Genomic DNA, 24,910 nt, shown 5'->3' on the forward strand with positions numbered 1-24,910 from the left:
GAAGCTCTGACACTAGTTCCTCAGCTTTACAGAGACTTCGCAGACGGACGCGTCGCATAATCTAACACTAATAACAAATGAGTTGAAAAACCGTGTTGTCGTTTAACAATTATACCACAGCGCAGTCAGATGCTCGAATCCTATTGGTCGGATCGCTACCGTATAAGCGGAACTTCGGTGAGGTGAACAATACATCATTAAATGTAACTGGATAAAAATGATGACCTGTTCGTGTTCGGATTGGTGTGGTTTAAACATGCTGTTACAGGAAAAATCATCATCCTCGTGGTAACAGTGACGCGTCACGCGTCGTCACACCAGCCTGTCGTTGATTTATCATAAGAACACACCCCTAAGTATTTAATTACTGGATAAATTATTGAGGAAATTAACGGAAGGAGGATCGGTAAAGCAATGTTTTAAAGCCTCTGCTTTTTTAGGATTGGTTTGCTTCCTGGAACTCATCCTCACTTCTTCTCTGCTTGACCTTTCAAATAACGCCTCTCTCCTTTGGTCTCTCCGTCCTGGGACCTTAATGATGGATGCATGTTCCAGCATACATATACGATGACACAGGAACTGCCACTCTGCCCACATAGTCCACATAGCTCTATGCGGCTCGAGCTTTGAGCTCCACCAGCTCGCCGTGCCAACTGGTATCTCCTTACAAACTTCTCCCGAGGCCAACAACGCTGGTAAAAATATACCCTTGTGGTGCCGATGCCCTTCCTGAGCCACAGTCGTAAACACTGCAGGGGGAAAGAAGGGGGCTGCAGGCTGACGGCTCAATATCGCTAAACCCCTGCAGGATGGGTGTGGATGCGGACCAGCGTAATTGTTTTTGTGTTACATTTATTATTACGCCCGTGCATGTAGTTTAGCGTACGCACAATACGTGCAGCACCTACAGAATGGAGTGCAAAAGTTTGTGCACCCTGTGGTTTTCGAAATGGGGAAAAGCACAAATACAGTTCGTGGTTTACAATTTATCTACAAGTTGAAAGAAGTTCAATGGCTATATCGTACAACAAGACAAGCCGACTAAGCCTGTGCCCAGTGACATTTTTGAAGAAGAAGCAGCCTTGATTGGTCATATGTACATCACAGCACAGTGAAATTCTTTTCTTCGCATGTCCCTGCTTATTTGAAAGCACAGGGTCAGCAACGATACAGCGCCCCTGGAGCAGATATGGTTAAGGGCTCAACAGTGGTCCAGCAGTGCTGGGGCTCGACATTCTGATAACCTAGAACCCAGTGCCTTAACCGCTGAACTACCACTGCCTCATTGAGCTAAGACTGCCCACTGCCTTTTAACCAGGTTACCATGGTAACCCCCAGTAATGGTAAAAAAAAAAAACTCATTTAAAAAACATTCATTTATTGACTTATTTCATACAAATCATATCAAGACAGTAGTATTCCTACACGTGAACATAACTGAAATTATGAACATATTGGGCAAAGCGAGGGGGCACAGTTCTTCGGCCACGCAAACGTTCGCAATAATCGTCCGAATCAAAACACAGAACCTGATACTCTCGCATCCCGTCTCTCTTGCCGAGACGATTAAAAGCACCGAGGTGGAATGTAATTCAATTTATAACTCCGCGTGTGTTCCACGTCTTTAAAACGCTCTTTATCAGAAGATGTATAGACAAAATCACAGCTGCTTTAAGGCAAAATACGTCTCCGGTAGCTTAGCCAACGTGTTCTCGGGTTTATCGCGTTTACCGCTGAATTTCACACAAGATCTTTACTTTTACTTCATGACAGTGAAGACTGTTTGAGCTCTGAACACCGAGTCCGATGGTTTCACATCAAACTGGTCAATTAAAGTAAAGCAACTTGGCAAAATACTGTATTTTTATACATATTTTTTTAAGTTTATGTTTAAGTTAACGATATTTTTTACATAGCATAAAAATTAAGTACTTTTACATTTAAAAAAAAATATTAGTAAATGTGTCAAAAAACTGTTTGCTTTATTATTATTATTATTATTTTATTTATTTATTTTTTAATTATTATTATTATTTTTTTTAATTGCAGGAATACTGTTTGCACAGCCATGTAGTGTTCTAGCAGCATGTGAGCATTCCTCTGGTGTATTGTAACGTATGTGTGGTTTCTTCATACTGAATATACGCGTATATTTTATGCATATTGCTCAACGATACCTCTGGGAAGAAGGAAGGTCATTGTGCTGCAGGTTTTTGGCGGTTTTTCGTCATTCACTCTTTGCATTAGTGAAATATCTGCACTGTGAAACCGGATAAGTTCATTTAACTCAATTTTTGTTATATTTAAGTGTATTTGGCTTAAAGACACTGATTTTTCAAGTTAAAAATGTAAAACCATTCAGTTTCACATTGTGTGCTAAAAAAATAACGGCATATAATATTGTAGTAATCTAATATAATGCCGTTTGACTTTAAAAATCTCTTCTGGTTCGGATTCTTAAAAAATCTTTAAACCTTTATTTTCGACATGCGTATGATTTTGCTGCTATTACAAATTCTAAAGACGTGCAATTTTCCCTAGTAAAAATAAATCTATCTCAGTTTCAGACTCTGCTAATAATAAAGCCAAAACATTCAGACCACACTAAGCTGAAACTCTGTAGGTACAGATGAATTTATCCAACCGTACATGTGTGTGTGTGTGTGTGAGTGTGTGTGTACATCTTTTGTTAAGTCATGCGCAAGTGTTTGGCTTAGCGTATCTGAGTGCTCCTCTGCATGATGGTGTGTTAATTCACTCGATTCCCAAGATAAACGCCCCCCCCCACCCCACCCCCACGCACCAGCTGTCCCGCAGTGAAACGGTTCCACGTGTTTGTTCATGCTGGAAGTGGTGGTGTTTGTGAACGGCGGACTCCAGCAACACGTGCTGGGTGGCACAGTCGTTACAGGGTCATTACTATGGTCAATGGCAAGCAAAACCGGCTAAGAGGATGTTTAGTCACAAATCAGTTCGAGTCAGCGGGCCGATGGTTTCAGGTCTTTCCGGCGTTTCCCCTAGAGACCTATCGCATTACCATAATACCTCCTAACAGAATATAGATATAGATATATAAAAGTGCTTCCTTATATTCTGTCAGACGTATCTCCCATACTTAAAACATAATATTCAGAAGAACTTAAAATGACTGAAAGGGCAGTCGAACATCTGGACTGAAGTCTTGAAGGAATGGACAACAAACTCTACTTCACAAATGCAGTGTAAATCACTCTTCAGTTCAGTTCAAACTGGATTCCTGTAGAGCTTCCAACAATAGAAAGAAGCTCTGGTGTAGATCTCAATCCCTAATGGACAAACCCGAGGCAACAGTGAGCAGGAAAAACGCTGGTTTCACGACAACATGAGGAAGAAAACCTTGAGAGGAGCTAGATTCGAAATGGCTGACAGCGGATAGCGAGGTTATTAGAACTCACTACAGTGTACAGGTGTAGTGAGTTGAAAGGATGTTTAACGCGAGTTTTAACGCGAGTTGAATTTGAAAAGTTACGCCCATATTTACGCCGCGAACGTTCTGTGTATTCAGGATCGTGTTACGCACCTGCCATTTTCTGAGCTCCAACATTCAGCTGATGCAAATCACCTGCGTGTAATACACACCTCCGAGGTTGCCAGATTGTTCTTGAGTAGAATCGAAGACAGGGTTTTTACAATGATTATTTTATAAATGCTAATAAGTACTTGTGACTCAAAAATCTGGAGTCACGGGTACTTCGAACGCCTATAACTGTAAAGGACATTTCAGTGGTTTCATAAAGACCTGAATTCATTGTTGTCTGCTGTTGCTAACTCATAAAAGAGAGTAACAGACATACTCACAAATATTCTGCTATATTAATTTTCCACCAAGGAATCTAGGATAGATCTTCCTATAGGAAGAGACGAACAGAGACTATCTAACTATGATCATTCCAGGAGGTGCTACCTGTACATCCTTATGACGCTTTATACAATCATACAATAATACTAATATACAGTAACGCCAATGGAGTAACATCCTGAGCAACATGGGTTTACTTCAAGATCTGTGTTGACACTGACGCTCGAGATTTATGATGCCGTGTAATATCAAGATCTTCGAAAAGCTTCCGTCCGTGTTCCCTATTTCCGTCTCTAATGTCGTTTTGGCAAGAAATTCAGTGGTGATAAGAGCTTGGACATGAGGTGGTATGGAGCAGGAGTGGTCCAAGTGTTGGCTCAATGAAGGTCGATAAATCAAGGACGGCTTCTTTTGGTAGGTTATACAGACTTATCAGCCGCTCAGGAAGTCTTGAGGATCTGTTTGAGATACCCTGAGCTAAGGTGACCCTGAACCACATGTATATAAATACTATCAAAAGTTTTGGAACTTCCCATCCACACGGACAGCGTTTTCATAAATGCCGCTGACACTGGAGACTCCTTCCATGAATTATATAAACGGCTCCTAACAGGAAACCTAATAATGAACAGATTTTCTTAAATAACAAATGTGTCTATTTGGAGTCATGTCATATATGGCGTGTGTTCGTTTTTGCTATAGTAACAATAACGTATAAGAACGAACGTATTTATCTAAAGCAGAGCTGGTGTCATGTACGGAATAAAAAACGGGCGATTTCAGGAAAATAATCCACCATGGATGGTGACGTGATGCAGCCTGACCCAAAGCAGATTCATTCTTACCACCCTGAAGTGGATTATTTTCCTTTAACTGCATGTCCCGCGGTGTTTTATTCCTTTTATACAAAAGCAGTTTGCCAACGATTTTTTTTTTACTTACTACGAATGACACTTTGTGCTTTTTTTTTTTTTTAACTGTCTATAGATACATAGATAATGTGTTTTGTTAAGTAAATTGTTAAATCAATCCATTTATTAGACTTCCAGGTTTAGAGTCATAAAAGTTGTACTAAGATGATGAGACATCTCTTTAAAAAAAAAAAAAAAAGAAGAAAAAAAAAAACTGCTGCATGTCTCAGATTTACAGCACGGCTGGAGCAGAATTCTGCGGACAAATGAGAAAATGTTGAACCTACACCACTTTTAAGTGTGCAGTATTACAGCTGAGGAGAAAACTCTTTCAGAGAAAGACTATGGGCGGCTGTGGCTCAGGTGGTAGAGCGGGTTGTCCACTGATTGTAGGGTTGGCGGTTCAATTCCCACCCCGCATGACTCCAGATGACTCCAGATGACCCCGCATGACTCCAGATGACTCCGCATGACTCCAAATTACCCCACATGACTCCAGATGACCCCACATGACCCCACATGACCCCACATGACTCCACGTGCGGACGTGTCCTTGGGCAAGACACTGAACGTCAAGTTGGCAAGCTAGCACCTTGCGTGGCAGCTCTGCTACCATTGGTAAGTGAATGCGTGTGAATGTGTGAATGAGAAACAGTGTAAAGCGCTTTGTAGAACTGCTAAGTTTAAAAAGCGCCATATAAGTGCCGACCATTTACGAATAGGGCCTCGACCAACTTAAACATGATGAACATGACGCTGTGCTGTTTTGCCGCTTCAGGACCTGATGTCTCGTGACCACCAGTGATATCAAAATGTTTCAGAGCAAAACCTCGTTGGAAAATCGCGAGTTTGAATCCTGACAATGCCAAAGCTATCTGGGAGCCACGAAAGCAAAATCAGCCATGCTCTCTGGGTAGGAGGGGCATACACACCTCTTTCCCCTGTCAATCACAGTGACAGGAGGCTATCTTCGAGCATGACGCTGCACGAGCAGCATTTTTATTTTATTATTATCATGATTAGCATGTCTCAAAAGACAATGCATACAGTTACACTCCTAGCTTTTGGGGTTTTTACATAGGGACTGCTTAATATACAGTAAAGCTTTCACACCGCCCAAATATATCAGTGTTCTGTATGAAACAGTGAGAGTTTTTTGTCGGGAAAAGGTACTGCGTGGAACCCGAAAGCAGCTCGGATTCAAAGCGGTCGATAAGAGGACTGTGCGATGCTGAGGGGAAGCAGATGAACGTGCAGGTGGTCCTCTTTCTCTGATTACACACTCAGGTCTTGGTGTGTTGTGCAGCTCCATAAAAATAAAGCCCAGGCAGCAGGCTGGTTTGAAAAAGGCTCAGAAGTTTGCCCAGAAAGTGAGTATAGCGAAGGGGTATAAATGAATTATAGGATTACTAGAGCTACTGGGATCACAGCCATGCTCAGGCAAGCATACACACACACACACACACACACGCACACACGCACACCTCATGACCACCATTACTGTTGGTCTCTGTTACATTTCACATTTGCTCGTCTGTCTTGACTCTTTCATCCCGGACTGTTTCAATTGTACCTCAGTTTGTTAACATCATGGTAATCGTTGTTTTAAAGTGTTTCAGAGTGAAAACAGTTCACAGTTATATAAATAACTTTGCACACCTGGGCTCGAGTCGTTCAACAGCACGTTTCCTTTCATTTCATTCCAAGCAACATTCCGCAGAACGACTAAACCTTTCAACTTTCTACGTTTGAATGGCTGTGCGGCTGCTAACAGAGAAGGGGATCTGAACACGATCACGTGATTTGACGTGAAACTGTTGCAATCCAATTCAGTGCCATAGAGAGCCGTTACAAAATTCAGCCTGGCATGAGCACGTGCATTAGACAGCCATCTTCAAATGATTCAAACCTTCAGCGTGATACAAGTACAGTCATTGAAACATAACAATGACAGTGTTGTAATATATGCAGCTATTAAAACACTATGGGAATTTTTTTTTTAGCTCTGACTTTATTTTGGTGTGTGTGTGTGTGTGTGTGTGTGTGTGGTGCTTCGTGTTTTCGTTTCATTCCACCAACCGACACAAAATGGTGATGTCAGCGGAGCTGCATGGACACGGGCGGTGGTAGCTCAGCGGTTAAGACGTTGAAGTACTGATCAGAAGGTTGTAAGTTTAAATCCCAGCACTGCCTAGCTTCCACTGCTGGGCCCTTGAGCAAGGCCCTTAACCCTCATATGCTCAAGTCTATAAATGAGAAAAATGTAAGTCGGTCTGGATAAGGGATTCTGCCCAATGCTGTAAAATGTAAACATTTCTGGTATTAGTGCTGGTGTATGATACTATTATTCTGTACAATCGGGACTGCTCCTATACACCAGACTTGAAGGATTTGGGGGAATATTCATGCTGTTTTCACTGAATTGTACACACCCAAAAGGTATCTGTGAGCCTGGAGCAATCTAGAGAAACTGTCATGAGAGCAGTGAGAGCACTTCAGTTCAGCGAGCACTGAGACACGAATAGTAACAATCATGCACTCGTACTCAGTCTGAAATTTTTGTTATCGACACATCCCCAAACGTAATCATGGAAAGGCTTCGAAAAACGGCCTGCCTCTGACCCCTAAGAGGCTAATTATACGGTAAGATATATATTTTATATTTATAAATAACATAAAAATGGCATTCAATGGTCAACGTATGGGAAATATGGTTTTTTTTTTACGATAATGACATGTTGAAAGCAGGGTAATTAACAGTAACATACCCCGTTTTTTTTTTTTTTTTTTTTCCATTTGGATGTTTGACACAACCCGTCATATAAAAACACACAGTTGTGGTTACTTGATCAGGACAATATGGTTTAATAAACAAGAAATATCACATTACCCTTGAAGAAAATGTACTGAAAGGACTGGAAACTGTTAGAAAGGTACTTAAGACTGGGTTCTCCAGCAGTCTACGGTCAGAATGTTTACAAAAGGAGGACTTCATCCCTGGTTCTCTGATTAGGACTTGGCGATCTACAAAGATCAACGCAAGGCCAAGTTGAACAATTTGGAATTAGTGACAAAGTACCCTAGGATCTGCATGTGTCTCTTTCATACACTTGATATTGTGTGTGTTTGTGAGTGGACTGAGGCAAGGACACAGAACCAGAGCACATAGAGAAAACCACAGCTTCCCAAAATGCATTGCTCTCCATCTCAGGTTTACTAAAACAAAAACTCTTAGATGTTCCACAGCACTGCTGAAACAAATGTTTTGGTTTCTCCAGGGTTCGTTGGGTTGTTAAAAAACACACCTACAGCTCATATCAATAAATTCCACAGGAGAGTGTCAGGGAATCTGGCTGTGAACCGTATCATCATCCGAAACACTGAGAAATCAACAACAGTGTGAAGAAAAAGAAGAAAAGAAGAAATTCCTTATTATACTGTACAATATATTATAGAAACATTCAAGTCAGAGTCTATTAAAATGGTGTGGCATGATCTTTAGCAGGCAGTTCAGACAAAACTTCCAAGACATACACATGAATTGTAATGGTTATGTATGGAGGAACAGGCTTAGATTCCTCCTAAACACATGGGCTGGAAAGATCAGCAGCTACAGAAAACATGTGGTTGAGATTAAAACCAACAATCCAATAGTTTCCCATAGGTACTACGTTTTATGTTTTTATTTTACACTGCGATACTTCCAACCTTTGGAAGTGGGCCATCTTCTTATCTGAAAATTCTTCATCATACAATTCTAAAAGCCATATGCTACACATGCTTTTATACTGTTTACGGCATTTATCCAAAGCGACTAAGATTTATCTAATTTGATACAACTGAGCAGCTGAGGGTTAAAGGCCTTGCCCAAGGGCTCAGTAGTTCAGCTTGGCAGTTCTGGGATTTGAACTCACAACTTTCCAATCAGAAGTACAATTTCTTAACCACTGAGCGACTAATGCCAATACCAATGTCTTCACCACTGAGCTACCAATGCCAATACCAGCATCTTAACCACTGAGCTACCAATGCCAATGCCAATACCAGCATCTTAACCACTGAGCTACCAACGCCAATACCAATGTCTTCACCACTGAGCTACCAATGCCAATGCCAATGTCTTAACCACTGAGCGACTAATGCCAATACCAATGTCTTCACCACTGAGCTACCAATGCCAATACCAGCATCTTAAACACTGAGCTACCAATGCCAATGCCAATACCAGCATCTTAACCACTGAGCTACCAACGCCAATACCAATGTCTTCACCACTGAGCTACCAACGCCAATGCCAATGTCTTAACCACTGAGCGACTAATGCCAATACCAATGTCTTCACCACTGAGCTACCAATGCCAATACCAGCATCTTAAACACTGAGCTACCAATGCCAATGCCAATACCAGCATCTTAACCACTGAGCTACCAACGCCAATACCAATGTCTTCACCACTGAGCTACCAACGCCAATGCCAATGTCTTAACCACTGAGCTACCAATGCCAATGCCAATACCAGCATCTTAACCACTGAGCTACCAATGCCAATGCCAATACCAACATCTTAACCACTGACCTACCAATGCCAATGCCAATGTCTTAACCACTGAGCTACCAATGCCACTACCAACATCTTAACCACTGAGCTACCAATGCCAATACCAATACCAATGTCTTCACCACTGAGCTACCAATCCCAATGCCAATGCCAACATCTTAACCACTGAGCTACCAACGCCAATGCCAATGCCAACATCTTAACCACTGAGCTACCAACACCAATGCCAACATCTTAACCACTGAGCTACCAACGCCAATGCCAACATCTTAACCACTGAGCTACCAACGCCAATGCCAATACCAACATCTTAACCACTGAGCTACCAACGCCAATGCCAATACCAACATCTTAACCACTGAGCTACCAATGTCAATACCAACGTCTTAACCACTGAGCTACCAATCGTAGACATCAAGGTGGTGCAACATGTAGTGTTGTCCCCTCAGATCTCCAGAGTCCCTGGTTCTATCCTGAGCTCAGTTTACTGTCTATGTGGAGTTTTCCATGTTCTCCTGGTGTCTCTGTGGGTTTCCTCTTGGTTTCCCTGGTTTCCTCTCACCTCTGAAAAATATTTAGGTGGACTGCTTATCCTAAATTGCCCCTAGGTATGAATGTGTGTGTGTGTGTGTGTGTGTGTGTAAGGTGGCCTGTCATGGACTGGAGTCCAATCCCAGTTGAATTCGCACTTCACACCCAGTGTATATATATGACATCATCGTCCTTTGTGAGCTGAGCGCACGTATGGCAGCAAGTCAGCGTCCTGAATTTCAATCTCTCTGAAGTCGTCCAGGCAGGGCATTTCTCTTCCTGTTCTACTGCTTGTTCACATAAACACAGCAGTCAGGAGCAGAACCTGATAATCAGCCGACATTTATTTAGGAAATCTTAACTTTCAGTACAGTGTATTACACATGTGCACTTTCTGTGCGTCAGGGCGAAGCAGAGATTAAAAGCATATGTGAGGAGGTTTATATATGATTTATGATGATTTATGATGATGATGATGATGATGAAGCACGTCTCTGCGTTATTAAATCCCCGCAAAGCGTGGCTCACATGTTGGATTGCTATGACTTTGTTTATATGAAATCCAAGTGAAATTGAGATTGCTTGTTAAAGGTGTTCTTGTGTGAAGTCAGCTTGGGCAGGGCCCGTTCTCTCACAATTAAAGGTACAAAACAGTACCACTGCTTGTCATTTGAGTGGTACGGACAACATTATCTTCAAGCTACAGTAGCACGCTTCACGGAGCCACGATTTAAGAGACAAGAAACATTCCGATGTTTCGGTTCTCTCGATTCTAAGCGCAGTTTACGCTCCAGAACGGAAAGTCGGCCGCGAGCGAAGATGTCAGAAACATGAAACCCGTGACACCGTGCGAGCGGCTGAGTATGTCTGATTTATTTCAAGAGGAAAAAACAAATCTAGATATGGAAAAATGGAGAAAACTGATATTTGTGATGGTTATGTTTACGATAGAAAATCAAAGGGAAACAGGAACAAGGGCTAAAAGTGTAGACAGGAAAGCAGATACAGCCAGCGTAGTCTGATGGAACTGATGGAACTGCAGAGAGACATGGTTTATTAAACGGTTGGACGGCTGCCTGCGCGCCTCGTGCCTTTCTAGCCTAGATATGAGTTTTCACTTAGGATTTGTGTAAACATTTTATTACTGTCTAATAACAAGCACGGCGGTTCATTATTCGGTAGTTTTGTTTTTACATGTGCAGAATAAGGATTAAAACAAAGCGTGATAAGAAATAACGATGCACCACGATATATAATAGCAAGTGTAGTTAGTATCAATAAACGGTCACGCAGACCACTTCATCTCCTTACGTCCAAAACACTGAGCCCACGACAAATTCGCACACTGGTTGAGTTTTTTATCGCATAATGATTTCTCTGGAGGTCATCAGGTGACTAACGGCAGTAAAAATATACTTTAAAATCCGCGAAATGATTTCCGTTGACAATTTATTTATTCATTTATTTTAAACAGTCATATATCTTTTAGCATACAAGCATATGGCTAAAAGATATTTTATGCTGGAACGCATGTCTCAGCTGAAGTACTGAGCTCAGAGAGTTTGTTTTAAGAATAAAAGCAGACGAGAGACCCAGGCATAGCCGTGGGTGCCAATACTTTCACCTCGGCTTTCACTTTCTTTGCGGCTGAAGCTCAGAGGACGTTCTACCGTCCGTGTAGTGCACTGAGCTTCATTACGTTATACCCCACGCACGGTATGCAGGGAGTGAAGAGACTGCCCAGGAAGTTATCTGGGATTAGACTTACATGTAAAACTGAAGTAAAAATCAGCGAGAAGGAAACACTACTGTGGATAAATAAGAAAAAAATAAATAAACGTGACACACAACTTTGACGTTGGCGACTTAAACACGTAGAAACAGCACTTTTAAGAGAAAGAAAGAAAGAACGCAGGGTATCGATAGATATTGAATTTGTTTCACTTCCATCCAGAGACGTAATCCGGAAGATTCTGTGCTGACTCTGTTTGATTAGTGTCCTGGTGAGAGACGGATATGCCGTTACGTGAGTAATATTTGGCGGAGACGTGCAGCAGGCGTGTCAGATCGTGTCAGATCGGAGCGTGTACAGTTCGCATTGTTCCACATGAACCCCACGGTTGGACGGCTGCCTGTGTGCCTCATGCCTTTTACTTCAGTGACCTCGGGCAAGCAGCTGCTCCGTCTCCTCACCTCCGCGGAATTAAAGGGTGTCCGCGGTGCCCCCTCTGTCTGACAACCGCAGAGTTGAAAGCGAAAGGCTTGCTGCGTTTGATGAAGTTATTTGCTTTCTATACTGCAGACCAAAGGAAGCTCCCCTGCTGATGCTTCCTATCAACAATGTGGATTGCGCTGAGCCGGTTCTGTCGCAGGGGTCCCATATCACTCACACACGGAGGAATAAGAGGATCTAAAATATTATTAGGTCAGGACGCCGATTGCACGTAGACACCATAAACCCATAAAAGATTCGATTTTTTTTTTTTTTTTAACAGTGTGTGAATTCTGCCTCTGACAGTTCCTCAACCTCAGCTACCTCGCTCCAGTTCAAAATCGGTCTTTCATGCCAAAACAAATTGTACTTATATATGATACACATTTGTGTTTGCTGCATAACGATGCCTGTCCGCTATGTCTTCTACGAGCTTTACTTTCCGACATCAGCTTTCTAAACCTCAAGGACTCGAGGCCAAAATGCCGCGACTCTGCAGACAGTCTGTCCAAGACTTCATCCACTCAGGCAGAACAGTCCTCCCATGTGACGTCTACAGTTTCATCCTATTTATCGCAGGTCAGTCCACTGGCCCGAGCTAATTATGTCCCACAGGCACTGTCTGAAAAGAATCAGATCAACACGGCAACCTGCAAATACTCACGCCGGACTCGTCTGCCTGAAAGCCCCGGTTACTCTGGAGGCGGACGGACAGTTATTAATATCGGAATCATGTTTCTTTCATCGTGTCTGTAGAAATCCCTCATCGTCAATGCACAGAGGATAGAAGCAACATTTCCATGCAAAGACGTTATGCGACCTACAAATTTCGAAACTGCTGCAAACTGTTTACATGCACTCTAACGTCAAAGCCCTCGGCTGAATAATTGCTGTTTACATGCGTGTTGAATTTCATCCAAACCAAATTTATCTAGCGCTGAAGCTCATTTTTCAGTACAGTTTCATTTTATTGGCTTGCGTAAAACTGCAGTCTCCGGTGAGAATGCTCTCACTGACCTGGGGAAGAAGGAAGACTATGCTTAGGATCCGTAGGAAACAAGTCTTTGGATAAGAGTGCATTTTGGATAAGGGTGTCTATTTGGATAAGGGTGTCGATTTGGATAAGGGTGCCTGTCGAATGCATTAAATATAAATGTAAATGTAAGACGAGGCCCGGAAGCGTCGCTCTCACGTTATGGTGTCTTTCTGTCCAGCCAAATATTTTCATATCAAAGGTTCATGTTAGACCTGCACATACGAAACATTGTTTTTTTTGGATGAATAAATAATATTCCTGATCGTTAACGTGGTGCTATTAGTTGTCACTGACGTCACAAACACAGGCTGGTACACCGGTGTCAGTAACTCCAGTGACAAATCTTGCTCAGGAACCGTTTAATTAACTTATACGACGGTGTCTGTAATGTGGGGCTTCTTGAACGTTTTTAAACTATGTCATGACCAATCATTTAACCCTGTGGAACCGTGTGCGTCGTCGCCGACAAATCCAACCAAGCTGTATTCGTGTTGATGTAGCTCTTCAACCATTTGCGCTGACAAACTAATTCGAATTGCCCCCGAACAACGTTAATAAGTATAATATTTAAATACAACGACATTCGAGCCCTTTCTAACAGCGGCTACGTGAGGTCGAGATCCATCTTTTCACACTGAGGATAACTGAGGGACTCGTACACGACTATTACAAAAGCTGCAAACGTTCATGGGGGGGGGTGTAAACTTTTGAACAGGATGATCGGCGTAAATTGTTATTGTAGCTCAGCTTTGTTGTGTGTGTGCTTGCACGGAAAGCATCATGAAAAACGCACGTCTCATGCATGCCAGTATGTATGGCTAAACATCTTCTTATCTTCTGCACGATGACGTGCCATACATCCAAAAAGTGCCGTTTGTTGGTACCAAAAAAACATAAAATAAAATAAAAACGTGGATGAATCTAATGCCTACCATTTCGTGCATAGATGATGCACGGAATTACGCAAATCAATCCACGGTTTGGAAGGAATCCTTCGATCTGAAAGCAATCAAGCCCCGCCCACAAACAACCCCAGAATCGGTCCTGGGTGCGGAGTCAAGTATCCAAGGCCGAGTGCGAAAGTCTTCCATTTCCCCCGCTGAAGGAGATGACAACCTCGTCTTCCACCCTGACCGCTGAAGAACCCGAGCACTACACACCACTGCAACACTGGAGCAGAAACATCTGACTCGGTTTACTGCAGTCATTAATATCATGAAAAGGCTCCACAGCATCTCTGCAGACTGACGGGACTCGTAACTGGAACGAGCAGTAATAACTTACTCGTGTGACTGACGCCATTCCAGAGGTGAAGAGACAGACCATCCTTATTGAATGATGCATGATGGGAAATTGTTCAAGGAAAACCTTGAACTTTTTGGACTGGTGTCCACGAGCCTTATATTTTAATTGTTGGATTGTGTTCAGAGGAAGCCTGCAGATTTGATCTCACAGTTTAACCCTGTTAGATTAACTTCCATCATCCTAATTTGGATCAGGACTAGAATTAGATCAAAATGCCTGGTCCAGGCTTCTTCTTTTATATTTCCCACATAGTCAAGTATCTTCGTTTCTTGGTTTGAAAAGAGAACAAATGTATTCATATTGATATTGTAGCTATCATCATAGCAGCTTTCATTTGGAGGGGTTTTATACAGTATGTTCAAAATGTATGGCAACCACTTGGTGGTTCGTTTTAATTTTGTTTAAAGCCCGCTTAACAGTGTATGGCAGTCCCTCCGGGATTTCGCGATTTTGCGATCACAGAGATCGACGCAAAATCAAGCAAACGCCACTATGATCGGGAGGAGCTTGCGATTTTTCTAAATGACATCATATTTTACGCAGATTCAGGACGAGTCATGTGACGTCGTCACAACGCGCACCCCGCCAAAGCCCTCTTCGATTCACGTGCGTTGAACATGAGAAAAAAATACATTAAAAAAAAAACAAAAAAAAACTCGGCGAAATCCTGAACAGACTCGTATGATTTCCCAGTCAGATTTTTGCTAAGACCGCATACCGTGACGCGCAGACCTTTAACGCCATCGCGACTACAGAAAACAGAAGACAGCGTTGATATGGCGCTCATTTAAAAAACATCGATAGGATTACGCAGGACGTAGAAATGGTCTTTAACCGTCAGAGGACCTTCGTTGTACAATCTGACGCGTTATCCATCACGTGTTAAACAACGAAAGCATGAACAAGAAGCACTCAGCTGTGTAGATAAGAATTCTTTTCAAAGTTAAACCTTTTAAATGTTATTTAAATTCGTCTGTCAATTTTTATGATTTTCTACTAGGACCTACGGGTTGTTTTTTTTTTTTAACAGAATTTTTACGGGATTTTATGCAAAAATAAGTGTAAAATATCGCAGTAAACACATATGATATGTTTACTTGTGTATCTGTAACGGGCATTAGATAAGAAAACCGCCAATTATTATTTGTGGTGAGAGTTGAGGGGGGTCACAGAGGGTCGCCAAGGGCAAGAAATATGCTGGTCCTGGCTCTGTTACAGTCTCATCACACCCACCACTGCAGTTAAAAGCAGAACAGCGTCCACATTTATAAACTTCCGGTTATCTCCTCTAGACATATGCAGGCCAGACCTGTGTACATCAGCTGGGTTTGTATATCGACCTAACGTAATATACGCTGGAAGCTCTGGGGGACGTGTCCATATCACTTTCGGAAAATGTAAGCCACGTTCACGGTGGTTTCTCCGATTGGCGTCTGTAATAAAATGTCTCCTCTGTGTTAAATCTTACAGAGTTTTAAATGAATACTGCACGAGCCAGGTTCTAGCGGTCTTCCTTTCCTGCGAAGCCGAAAGTGTCCGCATCGCACGCTGTGATGTGATCACGTTATCGTGCCATTGATTTATTTATAGATAGCTATAACGATAAACAATCGTGAAATTGTTGTACATTGTTGTTCATTTTCAGTAAGCGCTTTATCCGGAGATAATCCTGGGAACGTTGGGCACGAGGTGGGAACACACCCTTGATGGAAACCAATGCATCATGCGCAAAACATTTGTGGCATAGCTAATCTAACCAACAACATATTTATGGGAAGTGGGAGAAAACCAGAAAACCTGAAAATAATGAGAGAAACTCTGCACAGACTAACCGGAGCTCAGGATCGATCCGGGGATCCAGGAGCTGTGAGGCAGCAACGCTACGAGCTACATCACCATGCTGCTTAGAGATCATTTTTGCAGCATATTTACTTCATTTTAAGGAAAAGAAGTATATAGCTTTTCTTAAAGTCAGTCCTCCATCCATCCATCCATCCATCCATCCATCTTCCATACGGCTTATCTTACACAGGGTCGTGGGGGAGCCTGGAGCTGATACCAGGGAACTCAGGGCACAAGGTGGTGGACACCCTGGACAGGGTGCCAACCCATCGCAGGGCTCAATCGCACACACATTCACATACTACGGACAATTTGGAAACGCCAATCAGCCTACAGCACATGTCTTTGGACTGGCAGAGGAAACTGGAGAACCCAGAGGAAACCCCCAAAGCACGGGAAGCACATGCAAACTCCATAAACACATGGCCGAGGAGGTATTCGGACCCCCAAGCCCAGAGGTGCATCTCACTAAGCAGAGTTGTGTATGCATGTGACCCAGGCTTACAGGCGGTTGTGGATCGCGTGGTTGAGCGGGTTGTCCACTAATCGTACGGTCGACGGTTCGATTCCCGGCCCACGTGACTCCACATGCCGAAGTGTCCTCGGGCAAGACACTGAACCCCAAGTTGCTCCCGATGGCAAGTTAGCGCCTTGCGTTGCAGCTCTGCTACCATCGGCGTGTGAGTCTATGTGTGTGAATGGGTGAATGAGAACCAGTGTGGAACCACTTCGGAACTGCTAAGGTTAAAATAGCGCTATATAAGTGCAGACCGTTTACAAAAGAATTCTAATGTAACATAACACCAGAGATAAAAAGATTAGCCATCCACAATTGTAATTTATTACATAGCAAAATAAAGATAGCTGTCATTGCAACCATGTAAGACGTACCGGCTCACCGAACATGTCTGGGCCTGTTCCATAAAACACAGAAATAATCAATGACGTTCGGTAGTCACTAGGGAAACCTGACGGTCTGCTAGATTTACAACAGGGAAAAAAAAATGTCTGAGCTTCACCGTGTTACAGCCCTACATCAGTAATACGACATGTCCTTGTTGAACACGGGAGAAAATTGTGAGTTGTGAGTAATCAAATGCTTTGTTAAAACCTTTAATATTCTCTTCTTTGGCAGTGGCTTTAAGGATAAGAAGAAGAAGAATCGATATCTATCATTCCATCTCCAGTTTGTATTTAATATCTTTGTCTATCTCATAGAAAACATGTGGAGTAAGGTTGAAAACAGATGATCAGGCCTGTCTAATCTTACACACACACACACACACACACACACAAAAAAAAAAACAAATGAAAGTTTTGGCACAGAGATTAATTAGATCTTCCAGTGGCAAATTTACTGCATAGGAACTTACATCAAATATTAAGTATGAGCCCCCCACCCCAAAAAATAAATACATAATATCTGATACATATAAGGTGTGTATGATCTTGCCCTGAATTGGTAAACCAGACATTTTCTTCTACACCTGGCTCAGTTTTAAACTTTCATTTAGGTGATTTATGACTGAAACCCCTCTAAGCTTATTGCTCATAATGATCTCTGAAATTCTCCAATGAGATCACGTTAGGAGGAGAAGGAGGTCAGGAGGAGAACAGTGTCATTATGTGATGCACACACAGCTCGTGTTTCCTGTAGTCTGGACAGGAAACGCAGAGAATCAGCAAGGTCAAGGAGAAGCAGCTGAACTTCCTCAGCTTAGCTTATGAAACACATTGTTTGCATGAGGTTAACGTTTATGTTACACGTTATTTACCACTCGTTCCTTGTACAGTACACAGGTCGATGAACCAAACATTCTTCTTTTTGTTTTTGTTTTGTTTTTTCTCAGGTCTGTCGTCATTGTCTTTTTTCCACATAAGTAAAGCAATATGTGGAACGTTTCTGCGTCGCGTGAAGGCCGAGCGTTAAAAGAGTGAACTTTTTTGTCGTCAGGTACATCTCGGCGATCTCTTTTCCGATGTAGAAAAAAAAATAAAATGACAAAGAAAGAACCGAATTTAAAAGAGCGTTCACAAAATGATTTGTTCCATGAAAATCATATGAATCATGTTCTGTTAGTGAGGCTAGTGATTTCAGGTAGTTCCTATAACCATGGTCTTTGGCAAGTGCATGCAGTTATTAATAAATGTTTTAAAAATGTATATTTCTAGTTTTCTAAAAACGTTCATTCTGAGAAAGTTTCTATAGTTATGAGGTACATTTTGTTCGGTCACAGTGCAACACGACATGGTCACCCCGGACTCCACTTCCCATAACACACCCACACTTCTATGCTCACAGTCCCCTGACTGTTAAATACGCACACCTGCTTTCAATCACACACTCGTCACTGTACACCTTTATAAACCTCATTAAGTTACAGCCTCACTGCGAAGTAATAGTTCAGTTTCTTTTGTGTTCTGGCATTACGAAGACGTTTATATTGCTCTTTGCGCTCTGGGTAATATAAATGTTTTACATAAAGGTAAGATTCCAGTTTTTTTAAAAAACGTTCTATAGTTGTTATGCAAAGTTTCCATAGTTCTTAAATGATGTAGGTTAATCTCTATAGTTACCAACGGTGGATTCAATTTCAAGTTCATTTTCAGGTATTAATAAATGTTTTTATAGTTATAAAGGTAAGATTCCAATTTTCTAAAAATGTTCCATCTGACAAAGTTCCTATAATTACGAGGTCCATTTCTATAGCTAACAAAAACACTTTTATTAGTATATTTCCAGTTATTAATAAATGTTTTCATAGTTATAAAAGTACATTTTCATATTTTTCCAAAGAACTCTCCATAGGTCTCAAATTATGTTTCCATAGTTACAGTATGAGGTTCATTTCTACAGTTACCAACTAATGATTCTGTAAGTACATTTTCAGGTATTGATAAATGTTTTTATAGTTATAAAGGTAAGATTCCAGGTTTTTTTTTTTTTTTTAAACTTTCCTTCTGCGAAAGTTTCTATAGTCGTGAGGTAAATTTCTATAGTTACCAACTAAAAATTCTTAAACAACTTAAGATTCCAGTTTTATCAAATCTTTCCATAGATATTATACAAAGTTTACATAATAATAAGATAAGCATCTATAGTTAACAAAACACTTTCATAAGTATTATTTCCAATTATGGCCAAAGGTTTTCGTACTAATAAAAGTAAAAGTCAAGTTTTCTAAAAACTTTCCGTATTTATAAAATGTTTCTATTGGTATAACTTACATTCAGCTACATAACAAACCTTTTATAGTCGTTAAGTACGTTTCTATAGTTACCTAAAAAGATCCGATAAGTAAATTTTCATTCAATAAATATTTTCATAGTTTAAAAACAAGTATATTTCCAATTTTTAAATACTTTTTTTTTATATATATATAATGATCAAAGATCATTCCCATAGTTATAGGATAAATATCTATATTAAAAAAAATAAACATCCTATTAGTATATTTCCAGGTATTCATAAATTGTTTTCACTGTTATAACAATACATTTCTATAGTTATCAACGAACATTTCCACGAAGAAAGATTCTGTACATATAGTTTCATTTATTAATAAATGTTTTAATAGATTTTTCATAGATTTAGAAGAAACTTTCCATAACTACAGTATAAGGTTAGTTTCTATGGTTACCGATAAAAGATTCTCTGAGTAAATTATAGTATAGTTCTAAAATAAACATTGTTATCAAATAAAATTCCCCTGTTACCAAGTAAAGTAAAAACTTTGAATGCAGGCTGGATTATAGTATAATATTGTATAGTGTAGTGTTTTTGAAACAGTCGATGTCTTTGATCATGAATGTCTCCTGGAGATGATCATTCGTACAGAATTTTCCAATCTGCTCTGTTCGATTAGGGCTGGAACTGAATCCTGTAAGAAGATAGCTCAGCTATACAAGGGCTAGCGATCACTGTTCTATGTGATATATCATCTTAACTTGTTGCCTGAAGCAATGAGTCTGCAACCGAAAGGGAGTGGAAAGCCTAGTCAAAAACAAACACTCAAAAGGAGCAAGGTCAGGGTCAAAAGTCAGCAAATGTCCGGTAGGGGGTCTAGCCAGGGGCAAAGTCGCACAAAAACTAGATACTTTGCAGCAGCAGATCTGCTACAGATCTACCAGATAAGATGGACAACACACAGCACTATCATAGCTGGAGAGATTTTCCCAAATACGCTCCCTCGTGTACATCACTGTACTTTATGAGAAACATGCAGAAGAAAACACAGCAGTGAGCAACGATCTATAGAGGTCACATGACCCCGTGATCTGATCTCTCATAAAAGCCCAACTCACAGGAAGAAAGCATTCAAGCACAGACCAGAGGGCAAAGGTGGGCCCGGCGATGTGTCTGCGAGACATAAGGAAATAAAACGCCATCCGTTAAAGGCGTCTAGAACCGTCTCATGTAGGGGTAAAGCTGATTACATATGCACTGTATTTGTGCATGATTAAGACAACAAGATGGGGTTCTAGAGAGGGAGAAATGAGACAGAAGAAAAGAAAGATGAAGATCAAAGAGGTCTGCTTTTCATCTGAAACACACACACACACACACACCCCCAAACCAAGGCAAGTTCTCCTGAATCTCCACTGTCGCCAGCCGTCTCACATGATGGCCACAGAGATAAATAACAAAATAAACAAGTTCTCCAGCTGCCACGAAGAAAACATACATATGAGTCAGTTATGCAACAATTCCCTCTTAACCAGTGAATCTTGGCTGAAATCCCCTGATGTACCACCATTTAGCAAGTCTAATATTTAGAATATGCATCTTTGGTCCATGTTGGTCTTATTACCACTGAAATAACTGTGAGTGTGTATCAATACGTAGTGATCAGATTCGTATATAGATTCATTGCAGTGGTGTCGATATTCACAATATGGCAATATAGTAACCATACACACTCACTGAGCACCTTATTAGGAACACTATACTAATACTGGTTAAGGCCTCGCTTTGCTCTCTAAATAGCCTCAATTCTTCACGGCATGGATTCCACTAGATCTCGGAAACATTCCTTTGAGTTTTTGGTCCGTGTTGACGTGATTGCATCACGCAATTCCTTCAGGTTTTTCAGGCGCACTTTCATGCTGTGACTCTCCCGTTCTACCACTTTAATCCCTTACGTTATAGCAGCTATGACCGTTTGTTCCGTCACCAGCCTCTCTTTTCTCGCTCTCTCTTGAAGTTATTACGACACAAAGCACATCTTGTCATATGACTGAGATACAACAAAATGAAAAGTGATCCTGTCCTGAAGACTTTCCCGTAGCGCCAAATGAAAAGTCACAGCTTTAATTATGACTGTTACACTGGAGACTCCTTCCTTTTGACCAATCAAAATCAAGAACTCAGGAGTGCTGTGGTAGAATTAAGCAATATTGCATGAGTTGGAGTGAGATTATATCCCACTCGGACTGCAGCTTCGGGTTTACAAGCCACGCTGATATTCAGTATTACCGCACGATTCTGAGTGCGTTATTGCTAAAAATAAATTTTGATGTGAATTAATGTCGAGTAAATGACATTTCAGACACAATATGGCCAAATGTTCTGTTCATTTTTGCTCCGCTAGCAGAAATAGATTCCCGAACAAGCCACACTCACGTTATAGCACGTTGGCTAGCTAGCGCACATTGATTTGTCCATTCCCGTTAAAGGTTCTTCCGGTGAAATTGGCTTCCTTCCTTCCTTCCTTCCTTCCTTCCTTCCTTTTCATCCTCAGCTGACGAGCTTTCATATTTTAAGTCAAAAGTTATATTCGTGAAAAAATGTATGGTCTGCCACGTCCACTAACACTACCGCACTAACCGTTTCGAACTCAACCCATCACATCAGTGAACCAGAACTACCTGCTGTATAATATCGAATATCATTCATGCACATTCTGTAACTCTGAGAAAATTTATCACGATCCTTATTATAAAGTACATTTCATTACAAACTTAATTAATACCACACTACTGTATAGGTATATACATTATAGACTACAAGATGGTAAACACACTCACGTTCTACTCCGCAGTCCATCTGTAATTCATCACAGTGAAGCTAAAAGGGAGTTGTCACACAAACAATAAGCGACTATAGGAGTGGTTATGGTTATTGTGGGTTGCGTTGACGGTGCAGATCAAGCATGCATGTAATGTCAGAAACATATTGAATTTTTTTTTTTTTTTTTTAAAAAGCCCAGTTTGAGTGGTCTACGCCTCCAGCGGGGTGAATATGGGAAAATTGGTCGCATGTGTCAATCAAATGAATAACTCACACTGGGGAGGTCATTGTTAAAATGACAAGTTTGAGCAATCACCTCAGAGTGTACAGGTTTTGATGCTAATCAGCGGTTTGACAGCGGGAATACGAACGAACGTTCGTCCGTAAAATCGTGCCGCAACAACTGAAAGTAAAGCAGTGTGTCCATTGCTTTTCATGACCGCTCATATTCCCAGAACATGACATGCCTCTTCCTCATCTTTTACAGAGGCATTCTTTAAAACATGTGCTTTCTTTCTTTCTTTCTTTCTATCTATCTTTCTTTCAGTGTAACCCATCTGTGATTATTATAACCATATGAAAGTCCTGCAGTCGTAACATATGATGTTATTTAGCGATTAATACCAGCAGTGTTTAATAAAACAGACACAGGACTAATGACGCCAATGCAGATGACACAGGAAAATAAACGTATGGAAATTATCGTCTCTTTTATTATTTTTTTTCTTTTCTTTCATTTATCAACTCGATTCTAATCAAGCAGATCTCAAGCAATTCACTATGATGTAGGGGTGCGATGCAATGCCACTATCTTTATCTGGAACTGGATCTGTTTAGTGCACCAAATATTCTCTTCTGTATCTGCATTCTGATTTAAACATGACGTGGGTGTGGCCTAAACCAGAAGGATTTTTAAAAAAATTATTGTTATTATTTTAATATGAACCCTACTACTATGTCCTGGAAACATTGGAAACTACTGGAAAATACAGTTTGTCTAGTTATTATTTTTGTTTGCACCTGCTTCTGATATTTTTTAACAAATGTAGTTGTCTTTTTATATTTTCCCAAAAATATAAACAAGGTAATAGCCAAATTTAAACCACCGCAACCTACTGTGCCTCTTAATTGTACCTGTATTTATATCTGTTTAGAACACATTATCTATTTAATCCAAACAATGTATTCGTATTCAGTTACGCCTTTACCACGAGCACTATGTCATCGTTATGAGACTATTCATACGCCTCTCCACTGGAGCACTGGACCAGGTCATATCACATTCAGAGATGGATTAGTTCTCACATCTCATAGTGAGGGAACACATGACAGGCCATTATGTTTCTATTCCAGCAGGACAGCTGTACAAACATCATGGAGATTTGCGGTCTTTAGGTGGGGTAGGAGCCTTAAAACAACCTCCACCACCTCCAGGCTACGGTTTTACTGACCACAGAGCGCCAACAGTCTTGTGGGTTTCAGAGATAGAGCATGGAGAAGGTAAAAAAAAAACAAAACCTTGTGTAGTGGACTGAGCTCTAAAAACCGTGTTTATATATTATTTAAAAAGTTCCATTGGCATGTAAAATCATAAATAGCAGGGTTTTTTTGGTGTGTTTGGTGCACAAAAAAGGTAAAAAAAATGCTAAAGCGTGACAGTAAATAAAGGCATTAAACTTTGAATATCAGAAAAAAAGAGCTTATGTACCTAAAAAGCTCTAAAAAATAATAATAAATAAATCGAAAACCCTGATGACCTCCAAGTGGGGTGGGTGAATTGTCAAAAATACCAAATCACAATTAATGAAGCTGTTTCTACAGTACAATGTACCATGATAGGTAAGTTAGCTAAGAAAGAATATTTTTGACTATAGGAACAACTTCTTTAACTGTATCGTACATAAATCATGTAATTTAAAGCAGAAAAATGCTGATAATTCACTTCCTGTGTATACTTTTGACAAATATGTGATTCGTGCAGTAGTTAGCCAGCTAGCTAGCTGTGGAAAACAAAAGCTATTATTTACTGCTTTATTTGCTAGCTAGCTAACTTCAACTAGCTAGCATCCAAATGCACAGGAATGAAAACAAAACTTTTGAACAATAACATTAATTTTATCAAAAGATGACTGACTAGGAAGTAAACGTGGGATCTAAAATACAAAACTCACTTTTCATTGAAAAGGAAATGACTTCCGTCTGTCGTTAGTTGTTTGGTGGCGTTAGCCTAGCGTACTTCACGTTAGCCGCTTTCACGGCTGCATGCCTCCCGTCTAAAACACTTTTATGTGTATTTTTTATATGACTCGTGTCAAATATGTCAAACGTTTCCTATAATTGCTTGGTTTATTTTATTCACAGATAAATAAATCTGAAATGTGTAAACCAAAGCGGTGTGACATATTCAAAAATCATTATTCACACCTACACACCTTACCACTTAGCAAACACCGAACATGCCCAAAGTAACATTTAAACTAATTCAATTAACTGGAAAGAGCGTCCTAAAAGGGGGAACAGCAAAACATTCCAACAGAGCAGAACATGTGCTGTTCCATGACCCAGATGTGGCATAGAGACGGAAGCTTCAAGGTGTCAAAGATCGCTTCATCCGAATTTCCTGCGCATGACTCCTATCCGAGATGTCCGTCCTTAACCGACATGCA

This window comes from Ictalurus furcatus, chromosome 8 (genome assembly GCF_023375685.1).
Source record: "Ictalurus furcatus strain D&B chromosome 8, Billie_1.0, whole genome shotgun sequence".
NCBI lineage: Eukaryota > Metazoa > Chordata > Actinopteri > Siluriformes > Ictaluridae > Ictalurus > Ictalurus furcatus.